Genomic DNA, 8,577 nt, shown 5'->3' with positions numbered 1-8,577 from the left:
TCATAACACTGTCTCACATTCTCATTGATGTTTCATCAGGAAAAGCTGGGAATTATCAGATTGACTCAAACCCTTTTAAAAATAGTTAAACCCAGGCAAGTGTCACTTACTGCACACACAGTCTGTGTGTGTATGTTTCTGTGTGTATGTTTCTGTATATGTGGGAGTCAGTGTGTCCGTGTGTGTACATGTTTCTATGTGTGTTTATGTGTGTCAGTGTGCGTGTTTCAGCCTATCTGTAAGTATGTCTGTGTCAGTGTGTCTGTACGTGTGTATTGTGATGATGCTGTCACTTTAACAAACTTATTTTGTCCTTGGGTTTTTTTTTAAGGCTATAAGACATAAAAGCTGAAATTAGGCCATTCAGCCCATCGAGCCTGTTCCACCACTCAATCACGGCTGCTACGTTTCTCATCCCTGTAACACTTGATCCCCTGGACAGTTAAGAAATTATCTATGTCCCTCTTAAATATATTCAATGACCTGGTCTCCACAGCCTTCTGAGGCAGTGAATTCCATAGATTCATTACGATTTGGCTGAAGACATTTCTCCTTATCTCCAATTAAAGAGGTCTTCCCTTTACACTACAGCTGTGTCCTCGGTCCTTATCTTGCCTACCAATTGAAACATCTTCCCAACATCCATTCAGTATTCCAACATCTAATTGTATTCCCCCTCCTCCTTCAGAACTCCATCGAGTGAAGACCCAGAGTCCTGCAACGTTCCCCATCTGTTAAGCTTTTCATTCCTGAGGCCATTCTCATGAACCTTCTCTGAACAGACTCCAACGCCAGGACATCCAGGGGTGTCAGAAATAAGAGTGATGAACTGACAGCGTGGATCAGTACTTGGAACTATGATGTTGAGGCCAGAATGGAGACGTGGGTTTCACCGGGGCAGGGATGGTAGGTAGATGTTCCAGGGTTTAGAACATTTAAAAAGAATAGGGAGGGTGGAAAAAGGGGAGGGGGTGTGACATTGCTCATCAAAGAGTGCGTCACAGCTACAGAAACGAAGGCTGTTGAGGAAGGTTTGTCTTCTGAGTCAGTATGGGTAGACGTAAGGAATAACAAGGGAGCAGCCACCTCATTGGGGGTTTTCTACAGACCCTCTAATTGCAGTAGAGAGATTGAAGAATTCAGAGGCTGACAGATTTTGGAAAAATGCAGATGTAGCAGGGTTATTGTGATGGGTGACTTCAAATTTCCCAATATTGACTGGAACCTCCTTAGTGCAGCTGGTTTGGAGGGACCCATTTTTGTCCGGTGTGTTCAGGAGGGTTTCCTTACTCAGTATGTAGACAGGCCGACAAGGGGAGAGGCCATTTTGGATTTGGTGCTCGGCAATGAGCCAGGACAGGTGTCAGATCTTATGCTGGGAGAGCACTTTGGTGACAGTGACCACAACTGCCTCACATTTACATAGATTTGGAGAGTGAAAGGAGCAGTTACCGAGGGAAGATATTTAATTGGGGAAAAGGAAATTAGGGCGTTGGGAAGTACAGATTGGGAGCAATTGTCCCACAGAAAGGGCACAGCAGACATGTGGAGACTATTTAAGGAGCAGTTGTTGCGAGTGATGCACAAATTTGTTCCACTCAGACAGGGAAGAAGGGGTAAGATTAAGGAGCCTTTGTTGTCGATAACAGGGGAGCTTCTTGTCAAAAGGAAGAACACAGCTTATGTGAGGTGCAGGAAGCAAGGATCTAGCTCAGCTTTAGAAGATTACAAGTTTATGAGAATGGAGCTCAGAAATGGACTGAGGAGAGCCAGGAGGGGTCATAAAAAAGGCTTGGCAGGAAGGACTGGGGAGACCCCAAAGGCATTTTACTCAAATGTGAGGAATAAGAGAACGATCAGGGAGAAGGTAGGGCTGCTCAGGGATAGTGTAGGGAACTTGTGTGTGGAGTCTGAGCAGATAGGGGAAGCCCTAAATGAGTTTTTTGCTTCGGCTTTCACTAAGGAAAGGGACCTTGTTGTGAATGAGAATTTGAGGAGCTGGGAAACAGGCTGGAACAGATCAAGATTGATGAAGTTAATGTCTTTGGTGATGGCCACCACACGAGCTCTGTCCCTACCCTCTCTTGATATTTTGAGATATTAATCATGTCTTCCACAATAAAGACTGACGCAGAATAATTATTCAATTCCTCAGCCATTTCCTTTTCCCCATCACATCTTTCCAGTGTCATTTTCCAGTGATCCAATGTCACTTCTTCCTCTCTTTTGCCCTTTATGTATCTGAAGAAACTCTTGCAGTATTCCTTGATATGTCTGGCTAGCTTACCCTCATATTTCATCGTGACCCTCCTTATATTTTTTGTTGTTGCTCTCTATTGGTCTTTGCAAGTTCCCAATCCTTTGGTTTCCCACTGCCCTTCCCCAAATGATCTCTTTTACTTTTATGCTATCCCTGTCTTCCCTCGTAAGCCATGGTTGCCTCATCCTCCCTGTACCAGGCTTCTTTTCCCTTGGGATGAATCTCTGCTGTGTCTCCTGAGTTACTCCCAGAACCTCCTGCCATTGCTGTTCCACTGTCTTTCCTGATACACTCCTCTCCCGGTCAATTTTAAGATTGGATTCCCTACAGTGTGGAAACAGGCTCTTCAGCCCAACAAGTCCACACCGACCCTTCGAAGAGTAACCCACCCAGACTCATTTCCCTCTGACTAATGCACCTAACACTATGGGCAATTTAGCAATGCCAATTCATCTGACCTGCACATCTTTGGGCTGTGGGAAGAAACAAGAGCACCCGGAGGAAACCCACGCAGACACGGGGAGAATGTGAAACTCCACACAGTCAGTCGCCCGAAGCTGGAATCGAACCTGGGACCCTGGTGCTGTGAGGCAGCAGTGCCAACCACTGAGCCACCGTGCCACCCACTTATTATTTATTTTAAAATCCTGAGGAATGTTTCTACATTATCTCCCCAAACCCTAAAAATAAAAAGGTGAGCAGGACAATTCAATGGCTCTTGAAAAAGATGCCACAGACTGAATGTCCTCTCAGAATGTGCCAACCATTTGAATTTATTATGAGATGCAATTCTGAGGAAACACTGAACTTTTCTTGCTATCACAGAAGGGGGCTCTGAAATTTCAGATTTCTTTATGACACAGAATAACAAAATTAACATTGATAGCCTGAGCATCCAGAGCTGAAAAGTGTGGTGCTGCAAAAGTGCAGCAGGCCAGGCAGCATCCGAGGAGCAGGAGAATCGACGTTTCGGACATAAGCCCTTCTTCAGGAATGGATGCTGATGTGCCAAGTGGGCTGAGATAAAAAGTGGAGGGGAGGATTTGTGGGAGGGGCACTGGAAATACGATAGGTGGAAGGAGGTGAGGTTGAGGGTGATAGCCTGGAGAGGGGATGGGAGCGGAGAGGTCGGGAAGAAGATTGCAGGTCAAGAGGGCGGTGCTGAATCCAGGGATTGGGACTGAGATAAGGTGGGGGGAGGGGAAATGAGGAAGCTGGAGAAATCTACATTCATCCTGCGTGGTTGGAGGGTTCCTCGGCGGAAGATGAGGTGCTCTTCCTCCGGGCGTCATGTGGCCAGGGTCTGGCGATGGAGGAGGCCAAGGACCTGCATGTCCTTGGCGGAGTGGGAATGGGAGTGGGAGGGGGAGTTAAAGTCGGGGCGGTTGGGTTGGTTGGGTTAGTTGGTGCGGGTGTCCCAGAGGTGTTCCCTGAAACATTCCGCAAGTAGGCGGCATGTCTCCCCAATGTAGAGACCACATCAGGTGCTGCGGACACAGTAAATGATGTGTGTGGAGGTGCAGGTGAATGTGCGACCGATATGGAAGGATCCATTGGGGCCTTGGAGGGAGTTGAGGGGGGGAGGTGTGGGCGCAAGTTTTGCACTTCTTGCGGTTGCAGGGGAAGGTGCCGGGAGTGGAGGTTGGTTTGGTGGGGGGTGTGGACCTGACGAGGGAGTCGTGGAGGGAGTGGTCTCTCCAGAATGCTGATAGGGGTGGGGAGGGAACTATATCCCTGGTGGTGGGGTCTGTTTGGAGATGGCGGAAATAATGGAGGATGATACGATGTATCCGGAGGTTGGTGGGGTGGAAGGTGAGGACCAGTGGGGATCTGTCCTGGTGGTGATTGGAGGGGCGGGGTTCAAGGACAGAGGTGCAGGAAGTGGAGAAGATGTGGGAGAGCATTGTCGACCATGTCTGAGGGGAAATTGTGGTCTTTGAAGAAGGAGGCCGTCTGGGTTGTTCGGTATTGGAATTGGTCCTCCTGGAAGCAGATGCGGCGGAGGCGAAGGAATTGGGAATATGGGATGGCATTTTTACAGGGGCCAGGGTGGGAGGAGGTGTAATCTAGGTAGCTGTGGGAGTCTGTCGGTTTGTAGTAAATGTCTGTGTTGAGTCGGTCACCTGAGATAGAAATGGAGAGGTCGAGGAAGGGGAGGGAGGAGTCTGAAACAGTCCAGGTGAATTTGAGGTCGAGGTGGAAAGTGTTAGTAAAGTGGATGAACTGTTCAACCTCCTCGTGGGAGCACGAGGTAGCACCAATACAATCATCGATGTAGCGGATAAAAAGATGGGGGATGGTGCCAGTGTAGCTGCAGAAGATGGACTGTTCCACATATCCGACGAAGAGGCAGGCATAACTGGGGCCCATGCAGGTGCCCATGGCTACTCCTTTGGTTTGGAGGAAGTGGGAGGATTGAAAGGAGAAGTTGTTAAAAGTGAGGACCAGTTCAGTCAGTCGAAGGAGGGTGTCAGTGGAAGGGTACTGGTTGGTACGGCGGGAAAGGAAGAAGCGGAGGGCTTTAAGTCCTTCATGATGGGGGATGGAGGTGTACAGGGACTGGATGTCCATCATGAAGATAAGGCGTTGGGGGCCGGGGAAGCGAAAATCATGGAGGAGGTGGAGAGCGTGGGTGGTGTCCCAAATGTAGGTGGGGAGTTCTTGGACTAAGGGGGACAGGACAGTGTCGAGGTATGCAGAGATGAGTTCGGTGAGGCAGGAGCAGGCTGAGACAATGGGTCGGCCGGGGCAGTCGGGTTTGTGGGTTTTGGGCAGGAGGTAGAAACGGGCGGTGCAGGGTTGTGGGACTATGAGGTTGGAGGCGGTGGATGGGAGATCCCCTGAGGTGATGAGGTTATGGATGGTCTGGGAGATGATGGTTTGGTGGTGGGAGGTGGGGTCATGGTCAAGGGGGCAGCAGGAGGATGTGTCCGCGAGTTGGCGTCTAGCTTCAGCGGTGTAAAGATCAGTGCGCCAAAATACCACTGCGCCTCCCTTGTCTGCCGGTTTGATGGTGAAGTTGGGGCTGGAGCAGAGGGAGTGGAGGGCTGCACGTTCCGAGGGTGAGAGGTTGGAGTGGGTGAGAGGGGTGGACAGGTTGACGCGGTCAGTTTCGCGGTGGCCAATGTCGCGGCGGCCCCGATCTTTACACCTGCTTTTCATTTGCTCTGCACAGTATGTTCTGCAGGTTCAGTAGGAGAGGGTCATCACAAGATTCCACTGGCCCATGTCGCTAGGTTGCCTGAAACTGAGCATGGGGGACTTTATTAAGCAAATGGACGAGGTGAATTATGTGGCCGGTGGATCCAAAGAAAGGGAATTCATGGAATGCTTACGGGATGGCTTTTTGGAACAGCTTGTGATGGAGCCCACAAGGGAGCAGACTACTCTGGACTTAGTGTAATGTAGCGAGCCAGACTTTATAAAAGATCTTTAGGAAAGGAACACTTAGGAGGCAGCGATCATAATACAGGAAAGTTCAGTCTGCAGTTCAAAAGAGGGGGCAAACTTGGATGTAATAGTGTTACAGTTAAATAAAGATAATTGCAGGGGTATGAGAGAGGAACTGACAAAAATCGACTGGAAGCAGAGCCTAGTGGTGAAGACAGTAGAGCAACAATGGGAGGAGTTTCTGGGTATAATTGAGGGCACAGTACAGAGGTACATCTCAAAGAAAAGATAAATTACTGGGGAGTGTCGGGAAATTAGACCACCATGGTTGACGAACAAACTCAGGAAATGCATCACAGAAGAGAGAGTCTATAAAGTGGCTACCCACCTCCTCTCTCATGCCTCTGTCGTTGCCTTTATTCAGCTGTAATACTATTACCTTTGATTCTATCATCTCCCTCTCAAATTGCAGAGTAATTTCAGACATATTATGATCACTGCCTGCTGAGGATTCCTTCACCTTAAGCTCCCTGATCAAGTCTGCTTCATTCCACATCACTAAATCCAGTATTGCCTGTTCCCAACTGGGCTCCATCACAAGTTGGTCCAAAAAAGCCATCTCGTAGACATTCCATAAATTAACTTTCTTGCGAACTGTTCCCAACCAATTCCACCAACATGGAGAAGAGAGGTTGTAAAGACGGAGGTGTTGAAGGGGCTTGAAAGAGTCGAGGTTAACAATGGCAGGGGATTGGCCAGTTCTCTCATTACAGGTTTTTTCTTTCCAGTTTGGTTTAGCTGTGGCAGTCACAAGATGCTGGAGTCCAGAAAAGATTCCAAGCTACAGCAGATGAATCCTAACTTACTTTCTCTCTTGAATTTCTTTGGATATTGTTTACCTGTTTTGCCAAAGTGTATGTTCTGGGATGGCTGAATTGGAACAGTCCCTTCATTAATTTGCTGTATCTGGATAGTTAAGTTTTCCAATAATGACGTTATTCTAAATTTGATTTTCTTTTGATAAACTGCAGTGTTTTCATAAATTCTGTTTTGCTGAAAGGTGAGTGGTCTGACCAGCTGCATCACACCTGGAATATTGATTTCCCATCTGCCTTTAAAATAAGAAAAAGTTAGCGTCCAAGCTCCTTCTCAATATATTTTGAGGTCGTCTGGCCTGATCCATAACAATATGTGTCTGTGTGTTTGGGTGGGTGTGTGCGTTTGTCTGTGTCGGTGTAAAGGTCTGTTTGCACGTCTGCACCTCAGTCTGTGTCTGTTTCAGTCTTTGTATGTGTATGAATCTATGTCCATCTGTATGTTTGTGTGTATAAATGTGCCTGTGTGTGTCTCTGTGTCTGTATGTGATTCTCTGTAACTGTGTGTGTTTATCTCAGTCGAACTACCTCTGCATATTTATAGCTATGAATGTTTGAGGTAGTGTGCATGGATGTGTGTATTAATGTGAAGCTGTGTGTTTGTGTATCTGTGTATCTGTGTTTGTATCTGTGTATGTGTGCATGAGTGTGTGTATCTGTACTGAACTGTCTCTGCTGATCTATTTCTGCTCTGTGTGCACATCAGCTGCTGTAGATGAGTGTGTATTAGTGTGCATCTCTCTATCTCAGTGTGTCTCTAAGTCTGTGTCACTGTGCAGCGGGATCTCTGTTGTTCTGGGGGTGAATCCATTGAAATGGTGTTTACCCGTCTCTCCCCCTTCTGTCTGTCCCTCTTGTGTGCAAGTGGTACAATTGTCATATTGGTGTATATCTCCAAATGTGTGTCTCTATATGTTTGTGCCTGTGGATCTGTCTCTGGGTGCAATGGGACTGAAGGGAAGTTTGAATGAGTGAATTAAAAAGTGATGTATCAAAGGCTGAGTCTCTTTGGCCAACTCTCCCCCACCTCCCCCCGACCTGTGTTTAATGTGATACAATGCCACCTGCTGGTCGCGACATGCCACTACATGAGTGGATGATCTTTTCTGTGGTGAGGGCATCACAGCTTGTGAATCTCTCATGTTGCACAGTTGTGTTATTCTTCAAACAATTTCTTTGGCGACACAGCAGTTTTGGCTGACCGATGTTGCATCTGAGATATGAGCAAAAGGAAACAAAAATGGGAGGACGAGAGAAAGAGGGGACCTTGTGAGAGTGAGACCTGAATACGGAGAGAGAGATGAAATCTGCTGAGGCCAGGTCAGAGTCAGTGATCCTGAGGTGAAAGTAAAGGTCAGAGTGACTTAAACCCAACTCCTGAGCTGGGCACTGGTTCACTCCCCTTCCCTAACAACCAGGACTTGGGGCTGAGTCTGTCTCTCTCCAGCTCAGGCTGCTTCAACACAAACAACAAAATAGTTTGTTCTACTGTTTGATACTTCTTAATGAAGAATTTCATTATTTACAGATTGAAGTGAGAGGTACAATCAGTGAAATGGTGCCTTTTCTCACTGATCCCTGAGTTGAGAAACATTGAAATGTGTTCCTGTATCCCCCTGTTGAATAAGGTTGGAAAAACCAGCACTACCCTCAGTCTGTTACCATAGCAACAGACTGTTTCATTGCTGAAACGTTGAACTGAAATCAGAAAATCCTGGATGGATTGATTAATGAGTAAGTTTGATTGATTGATGAATTTGGGTAAAGGGATATTTCAGCACATTCTTCAGCTGCTGTCTGAACTTAGTCTGGGTCACAGCGTAAATCATGGTGTTTGTGCAGCAACTGAGGAGCTGCAGCATGAAGCCCAATTCCCGCACAAAGCGATGCAGATACACAAAACTATATGCCAAGGCATACATCCGAGTCCATATTGAATACAGCATTAAGTTGACCATAACAGGATGAAATTGGCCGAGATCACAAACAATAATATGATCGACGTTTTTCGATTTTGCATTTCTGTATCATGGTGAGAGTCCCCATTGGTGT

This window comes from Chiloscyllium plagiosum, unplaced genomic scaffold (genome assembly GCF_037043375.1).
Source record: "Chiloscyllium plagiosum isolate Xiang-an unplaced genomic scaffold, Cpla_swu_hap1 HiC_scaffold_28, whole genome shotgun sequence".
In the NCBI taxonomy this organism is placed as follows: domain Eukaryota; kingdom Metazoa; phylum Chordata; class Chondrichthyes; order Orectolobiformes; family Hemiscylliidae; genus Chiloscyllium; species Chiloscyllium plagiosum.
The sequence above is the reverse complement of the archived record's forward strand: the minus strand, read 5'-3'. Positions refer to the sequence as shown.